This window comes from Mus pahari, chromosome 16 (assembly GCF_900095145.1).
Source record: "Mus pahari chromosome 16, PAHARI_EIJ_v1.1, whole genome shotgun sequence".
NCBI classification, from domain to species: domain Eukaryota; kingdom Metazoa; phylum Chordata; class Mammalia; order Rodentia; family Muridae; genus Mus; species Mus pahari.
Genome location: NC_034605.1, coordinates 22,956,153 through 22,976,813, shown reverse-complemented (window position 1 = coordinate 22,976,813; position 20,661 = coordinate 22,956,153). Strand labels below are relative to the sequence as shown.

The window sequence follows — 20,661 nt, the reverse complement described above, 5'->3', positions numbered from 1 at the left end:
ATGACAGGTAGCTTCATTTTCCATTTTCCAGGAACCAAGACTTCTAACACAACTGTGCTTGGAAAGGTAATAGCCCATGCTATTAAAACCCTTGCCTTGGTGTAAGTCTTTTGCCTATGTGATATCTACCAATGTATGAGTCAAAAGTTCATTCAGCTCATAACTAAGAGCTCCTAAAAGAAGGTGAGATTGTTAGCAAAACTCCAGAGGGCTTAACATCTTTAAGCCAGGCACAACAAACCTATTTAGCAGGATGAATCATATTTAAGGGCCATAGTGATAGGGCAGGACAGTGAAGGAAGCCTTTGATTTGCTGGGGATGTTCTTCCTCCATAGCAGAGCACTGATATTTTGATGGACTAAAAAGAATAACCTTCTGTGTGTGTGTGTGTGTGTGTGTGTGTGTGTGTGTGTGTGTATCACTCAAGACATTCTTTTCTTTTTGTTTTTTTTTTTAAGATTTATTTATTTTATGTTACATGAGTACACTATTGCTCTCTTCAAACTTACCAGAAGAAGGCATTAGATTCCATTACAGATGGTTATTAGTCATCATGTGGTTGCTGGGAGTTGAACTCAGGACCTCTGGAAGAGCAGTCAGTGCTCTTAACTGCTGAGCCAACTCTCCAGCTCCCACAAGACATTCTATTCACTGGCCTTCAAAATAGAAAAGATGCTATTGGTAAAACTCAGTGACAATAGAAAAAACTTCAGCCTAGTTGCTATTATGTTACTCCTGATGCTGACCTAAGCTCCTCATTGTTTCCAGTGCCTCATTTCAGGCAAAACCCAGGCCAACACATTCTTACACAGAGAAAAAGCAGAGAGGATTTTGTTCTCTAATGCTAATATAGAGATCTCTTTGCCCATGGAAAATAAGGAGGCAAACATGAAAGTAATAAATCGGTTACTGATTCTATGCTAGCAGAAGAACATACAGCATGGCAATGATGAGTTTCAGGAAAGAGGTGACTTCATCTGAAGCCAAAATAAACAGATTTTTTTATCGCCTGAAATAAACAGATTTTTGCTCTACACACATGGTAGACCACAGCATGACTGAGGAAAGGGGACTGAATAGAGCACCATTTTTTTCTCATATATATGTTACTCAAATGCTAAGAAAAGGAAGTCATTTAATGTACAAGAAGGGGCGTCCTTGAAAATATGAGATGGTAGGGATTCATTCAGCTAAATCATATGCATCAGGTGGCTTCCAGTCTCACTTGCCCATGGTTTGTTATTTTATCTGATTGGCTCCTCAAGACCTATACAGCTTCTAGGTATCATTTCCATCTCTTCACCACAAGGTTTTGAAGATTATTATCCACTAGATATCCAATATCTTACAACTGAAATTTAGATGATCATCATTATATCTGTTTTACCATCTTTTACTTTTAATCTCTACAATTATCTGAAATGAGTTTTTGTACCCAACAGGTTTGTAGGTCACAAACTTAATTCATTCAGATAAGCTGCATTTTTAATTGGTGTATTTAAGCCACTTACTTATATTTAGTGCAATATTGATATTTTTCATAGATATACTTTTCTTCTTTGGACTTACATGAATATTTTAGCATTTAATTTAATACATTTATATTTATTACATCTCCAGAAAGACTTTTTTATTATTTATTTTTGTCATTGTGGTTTAATTACAAAACTTCCCCCTTCCTCTTCTTTTCTTTAAACTCTCCCATATACCCCTCTCCACCCTCTTAAAATTCATGAGTTTTTCATTGTTATTGCCTACTTATTTGTATTTATACGTACATACATACATACACACATACATACATACATACATACATACATACATATTCCTACATTTAACCCGTTGACTCCATATGATGTTAATGAGTTCATATGTATGTTTGCAGGGCAGTTTATTTGGTACCAGACAACAAATCAATGTGCTGTTCCCTAGGGAGGACCACTTCTCTTGCTCCCAACTTTCCTCAGTTGGCTGTAGTTAATTGTCTAGGGCTGAGGCCTCGTCAGCTTTCCCCCATTCAGTTTGACAAGTTTATTAATATTATCCTTGTTCATCTCACATTAGGGTAGTAATGTTGGTGAGACGTTATGGGTATAACTTCTGATATTACTAGAAGATTCAATCTCACACACTTCTTATTGGGTAGATTTAGGTTTCAACTTCTTGTAATTTATTTAGATTCAATATTTTAGTGCCTCAAGATGCTTATAATTTTGACAGTTTCCACTTTAGGTTATAATTGTCATATAAATTAGGCACTATGGTCCCATTTGCCCTTCCTTACACTTATCATATCAGCATTCTTACTGAGATATGTCTTAGGTACTTTTCTGTGGCTCTGATAAGCCACAGTGACTAAGGAAATTTATAGAAGAGCTTTGAGTGGCTTACAGTCTCTGAAGGTTAATTAGAGTCTATGACCATCATGGCAGGGAAAAATGATAGCAGGCAGGAAGGTTTGATGGTAGAGCAGTAACTGAGAAATCCCACCTTGAGATATAACATGTGACAGAGCAAACTGAGAATGGCATGGACTCTGGAAACCTTGAAGCCTACCCTCAATAACACATCTACTCTAACAAGACCACACCTCCCAATACTTGCTCAACAGTTCCACCAACTTCAGACCAAGCGTTCAAACATATTTATTTTCATTAAAACCACCATAAGGTAATAAGAAGGAGGGTATGGAGAAGAAAATGAAGTTGAAGTTTACCATAACCCCTTGAGACAGCAGATGCTCTGGAAGAAGAATGAGCACTTTCATCCTCTGTTTGTGTTATCTGAAACTATGTTAACAGAAACAAAAGAATGGGGTAGTAACAGGTTTCTCCACTCTAAGCACTTGAATATCTTGTTCTTACATGTTGAGTAATAGCTAGACACCTTCTCTGACTCTCTTTTTCTGTATCAATTTCCATGAGTAGTTGTCTGACTTTTGGCTTCCTTGAGTTCACACTAGAGAATACTTAAGAGTAAAAAAAATGATAAACTCATGACAGGTTCTAAAATACACTATATTCAAGGTTTTTTAAATCCTACTTTCCTGTTATTATCCTTTTGACTTTCAAACCTACAAATAACTGATCCAGGTATTCTGTAGAGGTTTTTCAGGCACCTTTAGAAATAGGATGTACTGACGCCAGGGTCCTGCCTACTGGCACTCAGTACAAGCAGGTGGAAGACACCCAGAGGCCTACCCACCCTGTGGCTTGTCTATCTGCCCACTGGCTGCAAGCTCCACTAGAATGTACAAGTATCTAGGGGAGAGATGGGCGAGAAAGAGAAGCAGAATGGTTTGAGCACAATGAAGAGAGGTGTAACTGGAGATGGGAGGGTGGTGAAGAACAGCATGGTGTGACTAGCCTGCACAGTCACCTGAGGCCATGGTGAAGTCAGCCTATGCTGTCAATGAGGGCCTGTCTGGGTCCATGGCCCTGCAGCAGCAGGGGTCTGTGTCAATTTCCATGGCTCAAATTATCACCAAAGGCCAAGTGGACATCAGTGGTCTGGGCTGCTGCTGCTGGGACCATGCTGATGTCCAAGGGCTGTGCAAAACTTGCCCTGCCTCTCCCTGGCTACAGCACTTAAGAGCGCAGGCCCTGCACCTCACCTAGGCAGCATTGTACAGCTGACTTTGGTGTCTTGGGGTGCAGGACAATGGGCTGGCCTATGGTGTGATTGCAGGAGAGTTGGCTTTACCCATCATTTGCTGAATTGTGATGTGGGGTGGGAGAGACACCTTCTTCTCCTTGCCCTTTGTTGCCTTCATCAAGTGGGAGAGCTGACCCTGAGATCATGAGAGCAGGAGATCAGATGAGCTGGCCTTGCCCCTTGCTTGGCAGTGCTACAGAGCAGGACCCAGTAGAATTAGCACAGGAGAGCTGGAGCTGGTCCAGCCCCTTGCCAGTTGCAACAGGCAGGTGAGCCGGCCTCACCCTTCACCTTCGCAAAGTGGGAGAACTGGCCCTGACGTCATAGGCACAGGAGAGCTGATGGGCTGACAAAGTCTGCCACCATCTATGCTCAGATCCAGGGCTTTGAGTTGCCCTACCCCAGTATCTAACCTATCTATTAACGGCTGGGGTTCCTGAAGGTGTTGTTTCTGCAGATCCAAAGCTTCTGGATCTTCATAATACAGGGTAACAACAGGATATCTGACAGGAGTCCTAATGAGGATTCAGTATTGATAGTGTAGTAGTAGCCAGAGACCTCAAACCAGACAGATGAGCATTTACAAGTAAAGCTGTCTGGGCAAAGGGGTACACTATGGTATGCTGTGTCACACTGCAGCTTCCACAGTAAGGTTGGTTTTTTTCTTTTTTCTTTTCGTTTTATATATATATATATATATATATATATATATATATATATACTTTTTTGGCAAAGATGTTGCAAGAGCAGAGAGCAGATACAAAGGGATGGGGGGATGGACAGGATTGGGGTGCATTATAATTTTTTTAAAAAAAGGAATAGAATATCCTTACCTTATCTCACTCCTAGATAATTTAATAACCAACATTATACATCATGAAACAAGAAGAAAGTGAACAATTCTGCAGGCCAAATTTAGTTGAATGTAAAAAGCAATAAATTACTTTCAGGTTGAGTGATTTTTTTTTCCTGCACAGGTATTTCTAGCTGTGTATTCCACAGAGAGGGCACTGACAACAGACACAGAAATTATTCCACCAAACCCTGCCTAGTAAAGCAATTAGTAGAGCACAGGACAGTGCTCTAACACTGTGGAGTCTGACCCTGGCATGATAGTTATCTCACTAGAGTGTCTGTATACAGCTTGTAGTTAGCTCTACTGAAAAGCCTCCCCTGTAGGGCAAGTGGACCATGCCACTGTGGCAAGCCGCCGCATTCCGCCATTACAAGATGGCGCCCGACCCAAAAGGGGGAAGGGAGAAAAAACAGCTCCCTAGGCACATGCGCCATGCTCGATGATGAGCTGGCACAAAGATGCTAATGAGGTTTTGGAAGTAAGCACCAATCACAGGCAGACACGTTCCCCTTAGGGCTATATAAACCAGAGGGTTTTCGGGCTCGGGGTCCTTTCGCTTCAGCAAGCACCAAGAGAATAAAGAAGTTGTGGAAGAATCTCATGTGTTGTAGTCCTTATATCCTGCAGGCGGGAGCGACGGGGTGCGACATGCCACCAGACAGAAGAATTGGTAAGGTGGAACAGGGGAATCTCAAAATTGAGAACAGTAGGAGTGGGGCCAGATCCCTGCCAAACGACTTGATCTGGGACACATAACCATGACCGCCCACTAAGAGGACCATGGCAATCAGTCACATAGTATAAAAACCTGGAGTTCTCCATGCTAATGAGGTGTCTAATAGACAGAGTGTTCAGCCAATGAGCTTCCCTTCCTGGATATTCTTTTCCACAAAAGGTATTTAATCCCTGGTTCACCCTGAATAAGGTGTATACATTCATATTCACCATCAAATAAAAGAGTTTAGGCAAATAAGGACCATTTCTTCATCAAGGATTGCCAAGGGGTTTGGGGAGGGGTCTTCCTCATAAAGAGCCATGCCTAACTCTCCTAGACAAGGCCTTCTGCCTTCCAGTTCCTCCAGACTCTTGGCATTCACTTGGAACCAAACCCGGTTACACCCTCATCCTGGGCTCCTCTTTTCCCTTCCTGCCTGGAAACTTGGACTGGCGACCTGGTACCCCAGCAGCATCTGAGTACACAGGAAACTGGGTACCATGGCATCCATCTCAGACTCCGCTGTTTCTCATCCAGGGAAACAATGGCAAGGATTCCTATTATGGACTGTGTTCTGCCTTCCCTGAGCTGTTCACTGCAGCGCTTGGGCATCGCAGCTTCGAGGCAGATAAACTGCCTGACACTCCCCTCCCCAGCACTTATGCTTTTACAGCCTTGTGGATGGGGCTGTGAATCCCAGAATTTTCTAAACTTCTTATCCTCCTCAATTTCAGGAGCTCCCTGGGCTTTGGAAAGCTACCTTCCAGAGTCTTTCTCATTCAGTTCATCCCTCCAGGAGGGAACGTTCAGAAGGAATAGCTACATATCATAATGTCTTGCCTTCAGAAAAGCAAGATACTGGGCTGCCTGGTTCTGTGCAACAGTGGGGTCTCCAATGAGGCCAGAAACCACCATTCAAGAAAACACATTTCCTAAACCGTTTTGGATCCACTATCTGCTGGTAAGTTTAGTGTATCAGGAAATTCATTAATCATAATTTCCTGGTTATATAGTGAATTATTTTCATATTAGGCGACTTGCCTAGTACATGACAAATACCTCTAGACAGATGGAGACATTTGAGTTGCCTTTTGAGTAGAGATCACTGTAATCGAATGGAGGCAGAGTCAGTATGCTTACCTATCCCTTCTATAGTTGCAGGCCACTCAGAAGCACACGCAGTAGAGTGTTGGTCCTATTTGGCCTTGGTTAGGGCCTTGAGGACAAACCAGAGCCTGGCTTGATTTTCGACACCTATCATTAGCTTGACCTGAATGAGACTGCCTCTGCCCAGCTATTCACTAATGTATTAATTTCTTGTAGGCCCCGTGAGATTACTCTACATCCCTCATCATCTCACTCCACCCCATATGTCATCTCACACCATACCCCTATTCCCACCTCCTTGCCCTGCCTATATGAACAAGTTGTTGACACATTAAAACAAGTTCCTGCTTTGACAAGACTCCCAGCCCGGTGTGTTTCTTTGGGGCTGTTGACACTCACCATCCCACTCAGCCCCTGACAGACCCTGCTGGACCTACCGGCAAAAAACCAACAGTAGAGATGTATCAGAGTACCCTCCCCTCTCCATCTGTGGTGATCTGAATAGGTATGATCCCTACAGACTCATATGTTTTAATACTTGGTCCACATGGAATGGTGCTATTAAGAGGCATGGCCTTGTTAGAGGAAGTGTGTCACTGTGGAGCAAGCTTTGATGTCTCCTATGCTCAAGCCACAGCCAGTGTAACTCACTTTCTCCTGCTACTTTCAGTTAGGATGTAGTTCTCTCAGCTCCTCCAGGACCATGTCTGCCTGCATGCTGCCATGCTTCCCATCATGATGACAATAGACTAAACCTCTGAAACTATAAGCCAGCTGCAAATCAAATGTTTTCCTTTATAAGAGTTGTTATGGTCATGACGTCTCTTCACAGCAATAAAACCCTAACAAGACACCAGCCCAACCACTATTGATCATTGTAGATGCTAACTTCTCTCTCTGACTTCTGCTGTCTTAGCTCAATTGATCTTTTGAGATGATAATTTCTCCAGTACTGTCATACTCAGTACAGACATATTTTCCACTTGGATTTAGGATTCAATGTTAAAAAGAGGAAAGCCTCCAGGCTAGAGTTAGACCTTTCTAAAACCATTGAGAGACTGAGGTAGCAAAGCTACTCCTTACAAGGGTATGGCTTATAGGACTTAGGGTTTGGACTACTTGGACAAAAGTGCTGTTTATGGTTCAGCCTCCTGTGGATGCATGCCATAGACTCCACAGCTCTGTAATGGTGTCCAGGAGAGAAATAAACTCAGAAATAACTGGTACATCCTCCATAACCAAATGGTTTTTACTTCTGATTTCTCACAGTGCCTCTCCTGGATGAAACTGTGAACACATTCCAATCATTATCAGGATTGTCTGGACAAGAGTATACTCCCCAAGCTCCTGGAAATACAAGACCAAAGCTGAAGGGAATATAGAAATTTTGAGTGTCAGCAGTTATTTTGTACGAAAGCGGTAGCATTCAATTCTGAAAAAATCTGGCAGAGAACAAAACATACCCTCTATCTGGCAACTCAAGCCTGTGTTAGTGTGTTCATCCTTGGGTTTTATTGGTCACAACACATCTGACCCTTGTAGAGATTCAGTTTGAGACTTGATTTTTTACATGGTTTGAAGTGAGTGAAAAAAAGTAATAGACTAAGTTAGTGGAAGTTGATGTTCAACGTAGACAACCAAATGATCCTGTAAGGATGGATTCATATCACTAAGCCTGTGTGCACTGCCTGTGTCTGATGCTTCATGGTCTTCCTTTCTAAGATCCTGGAATAGAAAACCCCTAAGGCAGCAGGCGCTGCAATTGGAAACAGTTTTTCGAAACCATTGGGGGGACATCTGAACTCACTCTCCATTGGAGTAATGGGAATACTTCTGGTAAATATTATTTGTAAAATATGTTAAACATTAGAATGTATCAAGAGTGTATAATGAAATACACTTATTGTCAAATTTCCTTAAAGAAAATATAATGCAGAGATTTATTTTACTGTTAGTAAAGTTAGTATTTTATTTTTCTAAGTAATTACTCTCAAGTGTTGCCTCCCATCCTGGTCCCCCTCCCAGAGTTCTTAGCCTATCCCCTGATGCCCCTTTGCCTTTGAGAGGGTATACTCCTCCTAGGGCATTCCCCTACCCACCCCCACCCCCTGGGCATCAAGTCTCCTACTGAGATCAGACAAAACAGCCCATGTCAGCTCTTTGGTTGGTGGCTTAGTCTCTGGGGGTTCCAAGGGCTCCAGGATAATTGACACTGCTGGTCTTCCTAGGGATTTGTCATCCCCTTCAGCTCCTTCAATCCCCATTGAGTCCTGGGAGCCTCTCATATCCCAGCTTTCCAAGGCTTTCTAGAAGTTACCCCTGGCAGCTGCATATTTCCATTCATTTTCTTGACCCTCTGTGCTTTTCTCCTGCCCCCAACCCTTATCTTGCCCCTTTTCCTGCACCCCTCCCACCCAGGAACCTCCCTCCCTCTGCCTCCCTTGATTTATTATTTCCCCTTCTAAGTAGGATTTAAACATCTTCACTTGGACCTTTCTTTTTGTTTGACTTTTTAGGGTCTGTGTGGTATATGTATCTGTGAGATATTCTGTACTTTTTGGCTAATATCCACTTATCAGTGAGTACATATTATGCATGTACTTTTTGGTCTGGGTTACCTCACTCAGGATATTTTCTTGGTTCATCCATTTACCTGGAAAATTCATGGTGTCTTCATTTTAAATAGCTGAATAGTATTCCACATTTTCTGGATCAGTTCTTCAGCTGAGGGACATCTCGGTTGTTTCCAGCTTCTGGTTATTATGAATAAAGATCCTATGAACATAGGGAACACAAGTCCTTGTGGCATGGTGGANCATCTTTTGGGTATATGCCAAGAAAAAATATAGCTGGGTCTTCAGAAAGAACTATTTCCAATTTTTCTGAGGAACTGCAAGACTGATTTCCAGAGTAGTTATATTAACTGGCCATCCTGCCAGTGATGGTGGGGTATTCCCCTTTTGCCACATCCTCGCCAGCATGTGCTGTTGCTTGAAATTTTTCATCATAGCCTTTCTGATTGGTGTAAGGTAGAATCTTAGGGTCATTTTGACTTGAATTAGCCTGAGTACTTTTTATTTAAAATTTTAAGCAAAAAAATTAAAGCAAAAATCTTATAACTTACAAGCCTTTTATTCTGATAGATGTTCACAAATCTTACCAACTATGTCTTATATTTTTATCTTTTAAAATTCCAACTTTATTGAACAAATGAATAAATGGGATTTTCAAGTTTTCACATCATGGTAACTTTTTAAGCCATCTGATCCATGACAATACTTATCAACACAGGATGTTTGCCTATTTTTTGTCATTTGTATTGTGCTTAATTTTATATTCATAAGTCTACTTAAATCAGTTACTAGTACAAGGTAACACAGGGCACACATGTTTCTTAGTAATAATATTACCATGTAGCTGGTAATAATGGCTAACAGCTCTCTAGTAACTCGCAAGTTCATGTACAAATTTGGATTTTATGTGAAAATTTTGCTTTTAATTTTTACATTATGGGGACCCAATGTCAGTTACAGATAGACAAATGCTTCTGTTTTTTATGTTTCAGGCAGAACAAAAATTTGTGACATAACATTTTCATTATATAAGACTTCCTTTTTACATTTCAGTAAAAATGCCATATAGCCTTTTCTGAAGAAAAAAAATGTCTGGGGTGCTAATGAAGGAAAAAGTTTAATAAGCTTATTTATTTAAATCAAATCCTCCAGTAAGAAATGGAGAATCCAATGTCATTACTTAGAAGGCTGTGTAAATAGTTATCTGCCAAAACTACATACACACATGAAATATGTACAGTTCAACAACACCCCCTTACTGGAACATGAGCATTCCACATCACAGTTCCCATAAGAGCTTTTAAAAGCCTCAGAATTCTGTGTCTTCTCTGGCTTGTTTCTCTCCGGATTCCACCCACGCTTGCTTTGTTAATGGTTCGCTTCATGTTGTCCTCTCTGTCTCCATACATTTTCTTTGAAACATTCATTAATCCCTCACTAGGGTCTGCCTCAGTGTCGGAGGAAGGCTTTTCTTTCTCTGCATTCTTTTTCCACCTGAGTTAAGTAGTCCCATCGTGTATTTTCTGCTTTCTTTCTATGTAGGATAATGACTATATCAGTCTTGATGGTTTTTCAACTGCTTTCCACAGAGATAGATTTGAAAAGATTGTTCACAATCATGGAGTAATTCTTGCCATTGAAGTTTTTTAACCAAAAGATCAAATGACCTCCCTGTAAAGAATATCTGCACATTCTCAGTGGGAACCTGATGAACTCCAGTTAAGGTAATGTAGATTTTCCCACACGTATCTGACTGATCCCATCCATAATTACTGATTTTCACGGTGTATCCTGTTGTACGAGGAGCAACCACGGCAGCCGGCTTTTCATTATTACGTTCTGGTTGCTTTGACTTCTGTTGCTTCTTGTTCTTTTAGTTCTGTCTCAATCTTGGATTTTTCACTTGTAAGAGTATTATGTAGTCTTTTTCTAGTGGACTTTTCCAGCAACACTCTGACCTCTTCTAGGTTTTCGGCAGCTCCTGCAAAGTGGAAGCCATGCTGTGGTGTGTCAGACCACAGGCCGGAGCTGCCATGGTGAACTGAAGCAGATAAGAAAAGCTGAACTCCCACCCACATGCACCACATGGCCGGCAGCGAGCTTCACCAACCCGGCGCCCCAACTATGTTTTAAATAACACAGTCTCCACATAGACTTACCCTTTTAAAAAAATTGCCATTATGTTAAAAATGAATCTTTTATTTTAAGTTTTGACCATGCTGTATTTTGGACCCAAGATTTTCTTTCCTTTCTGTGAAACAATTCATTGGTGAGCTATATCCCTGGGATCAAAAATACATCTTCATATGCTTTCTCAGTCTCGCAAAGTAGAACATTATTTTGTTCTGTATGGTACAGGGGAAATGCTGCAATATTTAACACAGAGTGGAACTGTTATGTTAAAAATAACTTGCAATGTAGGTAAAGCATTTTGAAGTTAAACTATCTTTTGTAGTGATACTGAAATTAAAATGATGTAATTTTACTAATTTATCAGAACAGTACAAAATAACTTTTACAGAGTAGATACTAACTTTATGTGAATACTGGTTTTTAAATGATTATAACCAACTGAAATAAGCATGTCACCACAGGATAAAATAATGGCCAAACATATAAAAGTTTTAATTGCTGTAAACATGTTTCCTGACTTTAACTTTGGCAAAACTATACAAAGCTCAAGGCTATCTACTATCAGCTTGGTTGATTTTATCATTAATATTATTTATGATAATCATTCTTTATTCAGAAAGTTCCTAAAGATAAAATTGTCATAGACCTTGAAGTCATTTCCAACTGCTTGCCCTCACCACTCCCTGCAAATGTTTCATGATCAAATTCTCCTGTCTGTGACTGAAAGACGACGTATTAGAGTAGGTGCTAAGAGTGGTCCAATTGACAGGAGTCTCAAGGACTTGGTCTATCATCCAGTCAGACTAAACCAAACACTTGTAAAAAGTTCTCTTCGGTCGTATGCCACAATGCATCTTGCTCCAGCGGTAGTTGTAGGGAAATTAGGTTGACATGGTTGCTGGATGGTAAAGTAAAAATCGGAAGGTTAATGTAGGGAATGGTTCCATTCAAAAACGGGATCTTCCTTATTTTATCACTTAAATAAACTCTGTGCTTTTTTAGTTTCCTCTGCAGAGAGTCCTACTGGTGCCCACTCACGCAACTGCAGGTCTGCCCCTGCTCTTCAAACCCAGTGTGCAGCAAGGAACTATCAGGAATTTAGTGTGTGAGATACGGAGTTGAGAGAGCTGGAGCTGAAAGTTCTTCTGTACCACACGGATGAAAGACAGCCACTAGTTCATCATCATTGCTATCCTTTGAAGGAGTGTTAGTCCTTATAGCAAACAATGTAGTGACATAAAGCCATGATGGTTTTGGTATCTTTGATTCGACCTATGAATACTTTAGTATTATGCTCTTAGACTTTCTGGTAAACTAAAAAAAACACCACCCACCCCCCAAACCATAACTCGCAGATCCCAGGCCATGCAGCCCCTTGGCCTAACACAGCAGGCCGTATCAGCTTCAGCAATTCCAGCTCTGACCCAGGACTACTAGATGATGGAAAGTTCTGGTAGCATTACAGTGATAAAATACAAAATGTCAGACATGAAAGCCTCATGACTTTTCAGAAATACTATAATGCAGTATTTCAATTACAAGAGGCTTTCCATCCCGTTAAATCCTGGAGGGTTTTTTTGAGACCTTTTAGACCAACAGAAATCTGAGAAAAGGCATAATTCATTTATTCAATATTTGATGGCAAATGCTGGATGATCTTGAGCCAAGTGCTCCTAACACAAAGATCGCATTCTCTGCCCCACCACTGATAATGCCTCTCAAATCCACTTTGCCCCTGACAGACTCCCCATATGTAAAGATACTGGAAGACACATTGAGCTTCCCCCAGAAATTATCTTACAACTGTTTCCATGTCTCCAACATGTCCTACAACTAACACCATGAGAACTAGTAATACAGAGTCCCAATTCCAATGAGGTTCTAGTAATATGGGGGGACTTTTCTAATCATGTACCAATAGAGCCTGGAGAGTGTCCGTATCATGTAAAGCCAAACATCATTACCCCGTCACTGAAGCTACAATTTGGTCTCAGCACACAATAACTCCCTCCCACTGTCCTCTGTAAACATCCTTGCTGTACTCCAGTGGGGTCCTGAGCACCTTGTACATTTCAGAAAGCCCTGAAAGAGCAGAGAATTTGCTTAAGGAGAACAGAACTTCTCTGTAACAACTTGGCTACACAATCATAAATTGGTACATGGGGGGGGGGCGGGGAGGTTCACTTCCACAGTTATGAAGAGTTCATGGGCTCCTCAGAACCAGTAAATCATAGTGAAGCTGTAGTCATAGCCTGTGTTCACAGCTTATGCCCAATTTTAATAGGAGTGTCTCCAGTATTATTCAAAGTATGTTGTAGAAGACTGGTTATGAATGTTTTTTGTCATGAGAAGGAAAGCTTCTCTACAAGCTGTTTATCTCATTTTCCTCAAGGAAAAACATCTTTGTGAGACATCTTTTGGACCCTGCATTGTCTAAGACTCTCTGCTAACTTTCTGTCTTAAACAGCCCAACATGATAGTTAAAAAATCTTCTTATTATATTAGGTTCACAAAATAAGAATGAAGCTTTCACATTTCTAAGTCCATAAAAGTCTTTATGGTTAGAATTATCACACAAACATGACGGAGTAACCGTGGAACACTGAGAATGCTTGATGCTACTAGTTAAATGCTGTATATTTAAATCGATAGATACTGTTCTCCCAGCTCTCCGTCTGATGGTCCTAACACTTACTTTTTATCTCCAGAACCTGTATTAATGCCTTAAGTCCTGCTTTTTTGGCAATTGTCAGTATTGTGTTGGCTTGGGTATACCTGTCCCTCTAAAAAAAAAAAAAATTAAAATCATCTTGCTCATATCCACAAAATAGGTCACTGGAAAACTGAGTGTGGCTGCTTTTCAGACAAAGGTAAGAGTTGACATGATTTCCTACCCCCCTTCCTTGCTCTGACATTCTCGGCAGGGCTCACTGTTGCCATTCTCTGCCTTTTCCAGCAAGCAATTGCACCAGCTGACCACTGGTTTGAATCTGATCCTACCCTAGCAGTTACACTGCTAAGAGCAGGACCTACTATGTTTCCCAAACACCAGAGCATCTGAAGTGACAGAACAGAGCTTTTAGAAAGTAAGAAGGAAAGATGTAACCGCTAATATAAAATGTTTGTCTGACTGAATGACTAGCTGGCTCTCCACCTTCATTTCAAATGCCAACCAGGCCTGAAGGAACTTCATAGTATCATGTGGACAGGCCTGAAGGAACTTCATAGTATCCTGTGGTGCGATTCTCTCCCTCTGTCACAGAGCTGATAATTAAGAGGTGGAGATGCAACTTCAAGGTCTCTTGGAGAGTAAGCAGTGGGCATACGCTGTTGCCAATGAGCAAACATAATACTCAAACAAAACGTAACCAAGAAATGTCTACACATCTGAGAACTGGACCTCTGAGAACCCTCATGGGTCAGGAATGTGATGATCATTCTAAACCCCCACTGTGCCCTGAACTCTCCCCTCAAGGGCTAAAGGCAAATAGTTTATTTGCCTTAAAGTACTTCCCAGGAACTTCACCTTGTGCTAATCTTACATAACTCACTCCATTAATGAGACTGGTCCCCATCTTGTCTCCTCTATCTGAATAGCACTGAAGTATTTCTTTACCTTTATTTAGCCTAGAATTTACCTCATTTTGGTCGTTAACATTATGATATTTATGTAAAGAAGGCAAAATAAAGTTAAAGTAAATCCCTTCATGCTGTACTTCCCAAAATAGAATTTCCTCTCAGACCTGAGCACCCACATATGTGGTTCATATATATATATATATATATATATATATATATATATATATATATATATATATATATATATTTGGATTGTTCTGTTCCCTCTATGGTTTATTACAAAGAACAGACTGAAAGTCTGATGATTTTTAAAGAATCCAAAAGCTGGCCTGCCACATTTGTGTCTAGATGTCTACCCTAACTTTTCTGTAACAAAAAAGATAGGCTATATTAAAGTAAAGATAGCTTGACTTTATTTTCTATCCTTTTGTGTTTGTTTTTAAGTTGCCTATAGATCCTCATCCTTTGGAAGACCTCATTCTGTTTTCCATGACTTATCATGTGCATCATGCTTTTATAAACTCAATCTCTAACTTTGTCATGACTACAAATTCTAAGCATTGCGCATGCATTGTTATTACACAGGGCAAGGTTCTGGTCCAACACTAAGGGTTTCAGACTTGTCTGCAATGGTTTCCCAGCATTTGATGTTCCTTTGTCTAGCTGGCTTGGTTCTTAAGATGGTTTTTTTTTTGGTGTCTCAAATTACGTTTAAAAAAAAAAAAGAACTTCCTCAAGTTTACCATTTCATTTCCACTTACTCAAACTGGCCATGGCATGGGAATATTCTCAGAGTGAACAGGGAGAAATCCTAAGGATATAATAGTTGCACTCATCCTTCAGGGGAAACAGTCACCTGGCCTTTACCAACTGTCCACATTGGGGGATTGAGAGGAATCATTGGACAGGTTCTTTTAAAAATAGGTAATGATCCTTTAAAGGATGGAGCCTCATTTCATAACATGTAATTTTGCTAACCACTCTGTTTAGAAAACCGGCTCGCTCTGGCTTCCCAGCACCCGTAACTCCCCTTGACGCAGGAGTTTGGGGCTGCGTTGGTCATGCCACTTGAGATTACTGGATCTCACAGGATGCTGCATGGCAGACACACCCCAGGGTGACTCACTGAGTGGGAAGTTTAAAAAGATGGTTTTCTTCAGTCATCAATTAGATAAACCGCATTTTCCAGGAGAAAAACAGTGTCTTGGGAAAAGTTCTTTACAACGCGCTTCCTTGCTCATGCTTCTTTGGATCTTCTCTTGTTGCAAAGGAAAGTGTGACCTTAACCTTTTTGCAATAACCTAACCTAATTGCAATTACAAATTAGCCAGTACAAAAATGCCTGCCTCTCTCTCTCTCTCTCTCTCTCTCTCTCTCTCTCTCTCTCTCCCTCAGAAGGAGATACTCACATTTTAACACTGATAAAATTAGCGCTTCCGTTCACTTTGCTGTGACCTCAACACTGTGGTTTTAGCCAACCCTGTGGTGAATAAACTGTAGCTGCTGGCCTGAGCTGTTTCCTCCATCCTGTAACCCTCTCATACATTTTCTTTCTTGCTTTCATTATGACTACATTGACAAGATTCTTCAGAAAAACCATTTGAGTGGGAACCCTTTGGAAATGGCAATTTGTATTTAAGGGGTACAGCAAGGAGAATTAGGCAGGAAAAAAAAAACCTTTTTTTCAAACTTGCTCTCCTTGCATTTGGTTTTGTTTGTGTTGTTTGTTTGCATTACTTGGAAATACTGTAGCTACTTTGTCACTATGCTATATACTATTGCTGAAGGAGAGCTCACAATTCTTGCCATGCAATATCCAGGTCACTGTATGCACACTGGTCAACATATTCTAAGAAGGTTTTCTTTAGCATGTAAAAATAAAAAGGTTGTACAAAATCTCTTAGTATTTGACTCACTCTTTGAGACCAACATATCAGCAGTTATTGATGTAGGTGCCAAATAGAGACTCCAAGCCTAAGGATCTACATGGATATCCTAATATAGACATCACCTGGAACAGAGATAAATAGCTGATTCTCACCTCCTCAAGCGTCCCTCTTGGGATGGAAAGTAGACCTGCAGCGTATGAATACTGGGGACGTGAGAACACTAACATCCCTCTTCTGATTGGTTTATGAGAATGTTGTCATCATCAGAGAAAGTTTACAGCAGTCAGAAGCAACACAAGCTCAATAAATTCATATAAAAATAGTGACAAGAGAGGAAGGAATGATGTACACACAGCAATGTTGCTATACATTGTGAGTAAGTGCAGTATATATGCAATATGTGTGTGTAATCTAAGCCATATTCCATTTAGTTCTCACAATGTTAAAGGACAGCATTATCTCTATTTCACAAATGAGAGAAGTTTGACTTAGAGTCATAGTTTGCTGCACTGAGAAGCCTAGGAAGTTGTTGATCTTGGCCTTAAGATGTGAACTCTTAAATCTTAAATAATGCTGCTTTTACCAAGTTGTACTTTGCCTGTAGGATTAGCTATTAGACCACTTGTTTCCACTTTAATTTCATTAGGTTTCTTTTGAAAGTGATTCTCAGAAGAATGGTAAGAAAAAAGACACCAAGGATATAAGTCTGTGGTCTTCATGGTGGTGCTGTGATTCCTTTGTCATAGCCACTGGCTTCACCACTGTCTGCCCTGGGGTTTACAAGTGGGAAGCTGAAGGGATAATGTAGTTCTTTGAGATATAGCTGAGTAAATCACCCAAAAACTTTCCATAGGCCTTGCTTCCTTAGATATCATAGGATCCAGTCACTCTTCTGTAGGAGGGAACTTACAGGAAACCTGGCCTGTGGGTCAATTGCCTTCCCAGAGTAATTCGAACAAATTTGTAATATATAGTATGACAATTTCTTAGAAGACAGGCATCAGAAAGCATGGATTTCTGTAGTGGGGAACTCATGAATGGGACCAGGGCTTAAAGAGGGCATCACCAAGCTATGTTGTAAAAGGCTCTGCAGTGATAATGGACATAACTGAGTAAAGGCTGATGTTGATACTGATCCTATTCCAAGTACTGAGGTTTCTATAGATCTCCTAATAAGGTTGGTCTTTTACTCTCAACCAGCATATACTACCGGTCACTTTCTGTTTTAACTTCCCTTTGAAGCAGGTGTCAGAAGTTACTTTTGTAAGCCAAAGTTGAGAAGTTTACTAGGAATGTGTAATCAGAACCATCATATTATTTTCAGAATAATGGATAGATTTGGAAAGTCAGTGAATGCAAAAACATACATCAAAACTAAAGCCGCATTAGATCATGAAGGTACTAACTTATTAATGAGCTAATTTATTCATGAGCTCAGCACAGATCATTAGAAATAGAGTCTTCTTGGAGGAAGTCGTTGAAATCATGTCTTTGAATGATGATCGACTTCTTCTTCTTAGTCTCTTTATTTCCTGGCTGCCATGAAATGAGCATCTTTGCTTCATTATAACTTTCCACTGAGGTATGGTACTTTACCATAAGCTCCCAAACAATGGGGCCTGGTAGCACAGACTAAAACCTTTGGCACCATGAACCACATTCCTTATTTATGTTTTTGCATGTGATTTTTTTTCACTGAAATGGATAAATACACACATATAGACATTACCAGGTCACCATTATGTTTTTTTTTAAAAAATTAATTCACCCCATATACTCTCTAATTCTGGTATCAACATACATCTATAGAAATATCTTTCACAAATTGGTAGCATCAGAAAGGTTTTTAAAAATAACAAAGGCAATTTAACAGTAAATAAAAGTGCTACCTTAAAACAGTTTAGATAGGCACCATTCAACTTTTATCTCCAGGAAACATGGAAGTCAAAACCCTAAGTAACTTAAGAGCTTTAAGCAGTTCAGACCACTCACTAGATAAGTTCCCTTATCAGGCATTTAAAGCTGAACTTTCCCTTTTACAGTTGCCCACATACTATGGTACAGTCTATTTGCATCATCCATAAACACTGCCTTTCTTTTCACATAAGTATTTTGATCTTCAGAAGATGATATTGAGTAACAAAAATAACAGAATTAAATGTTTTTTGTTTTTCATTTTTTTAGAATTTTAATTCTATTTTATATGTATGCGTGTTTTGCCTGCATGTTTGTCTGTGTACTATATGTGTGGAGTGCCTACGGAAGCCCTAAGGTGGCATCGGATGCCCTGCATCTGGAGCTACAAGTGACTGTGAGCTATGACTAAGGTAATGAGAAATACACTTGGTTCTTCTGGGAGAGCAACCAGTGCTCTAAAACATTGAGCAATCTTTTCAGGCCCTTAAAGAATAGTCACTATGTTTTCATTAATTAGCTAGTTAATTATTTGTGTGTGTGTGTGTGTGTGTGTGTGTGTGTGTGTGTGTGTGTGTGTATTTCTTGGGGAGGCACACAGAGCTCAGGGGACAATCTTTAAGAGTTGATTCTCTCCTTCCACCATGTAGATTCCAGGGATCAAACTCAGATTGTCACACTTGGTGACATGCACCTTTATGTAGGCTTTGATTTTTCAAAACCTACTTTAAGAAGAGTTTTTAGGGCTGGAGAGATGGCTCCATGGTTAAGAGCACTCTTTTAGAGGTCCTGAGTTCAATTCGTATCAACCACATGGTGGCTCACAACCATCTGTAATGGGATCCAGTAACCTCTAAAGATAACTACAGTGTACTCATATAAATAAAATAAATAAATCTTAAAGAAAATAATGAATTTAAAATGCTTCAAACTTCCTTCTAGCCCACCACCCACCAAAGGTAATGGAAAAGAACGGTTAATAGGAAACAGGGATTGTGGACCTGTTTAGAAATAGTTCTTTGGGGTGATTCCCATCTTCATTTTTGGCAGTCCAGTCCTCTCACAAAATACAAATCAGCAGCTTTAGTCCAGACCATTCAGCCATCACTACTCAGGAATCGGCAATGACAGTTCTGGCAATTCTGGTAGTTCTGGCAGCTCGATCCTGAAGAAACTACAAGGCTCTGCCAATCATCCTAAACCAGCAGAAGTTGCAAGAAGCCACTGGAATACTGTGAGACGTTCTTTGCTGAGTTACTCTATATGAAGTCATGAGAAATGAAGATCAACAGCATGATGTAAGGTGAACCAAGACCAGAGTGTTGTCAGTTGGGAGGAGGAGCAAGGAGATTCAATGTCAGTCTCTTCCACTGTCTGTGAGGACGTATTTATACTCGTTCTCTCCATCACTTATGCTCCCATGCATCTGCTTCAGCAAAACCCCTCTTACCTGCGTCTGTTTCAGTAAAACATCCTTTCATGTGTCTGCTTCTTTCACCTGTCTGTCCTGGGAAATCATCATATGACATAACCGAGTTTCCAAAGAAAGCAGAAATTTCTACTTCACCTTTATATACTGTCATTTTCATGGCCTAGCTTCCTCCTGCCCCCATGTGTTTCCTATGACAATCTTATCTCTGTCCACCTGCCATTCCAACTTTTAGTTCCATCCAACTGGGTGCTCCTAGGAAAGCTCCCATTCAAGACCATTTAGACCAAGTCATTAAAGTGACTTGTTTGGCTGTATCTAGATCCTGGACTAGAACCTGGAGATTCCTCCTTAGCTATCTTAAAAACAAACAAACAAATGTTTGTACCCTATGTACACCCATTTTATATAATAATTGTGTATTATGATTTCCTTCTCTAACACAAAGACCCAGAGCAGAATAACTACAAACTCATTAAAAAGAAACTCATACTCGTTGAAAAGAAAAAAAAAAATCTCATTAGAGAAACACTGAAGTTACCAAATTTAAAAATCACCATGGCTTTTTCATGCTAAATACATGTCTCTTACTCCCCTGGGGTTGCTAATTCTGTTTCTATTTCATTAGATCATCATATCTGAAACAAGTATGACATAGTCTGTCATGAGCTATCTTGAGAACATTTCGCTTGTTTGTTTCTTAACTTGATCTTTGTTCTTTCTCTAACTCAGCCTAGCCTCAAACTCAGTCCTGAGAAGCATGGTTAAACTTTTACACCCCTGTCCCAGACAGGATCCTGGAAGTTTTAGA

General features: G+C 40.3%; 1 pseudogene; it reads right to left on the bottom strand.

Annotated features, from left to right (window-relative positions):
• Positions 1–10,215: 10,215 nt before the first annotated feature.
• Positions 10,216–10,953, bottom strand: LOC110334211 (annotated as a pseudogene).
• Positions 10,954–20,661: the final 9,708 nt, after the last annotated feature.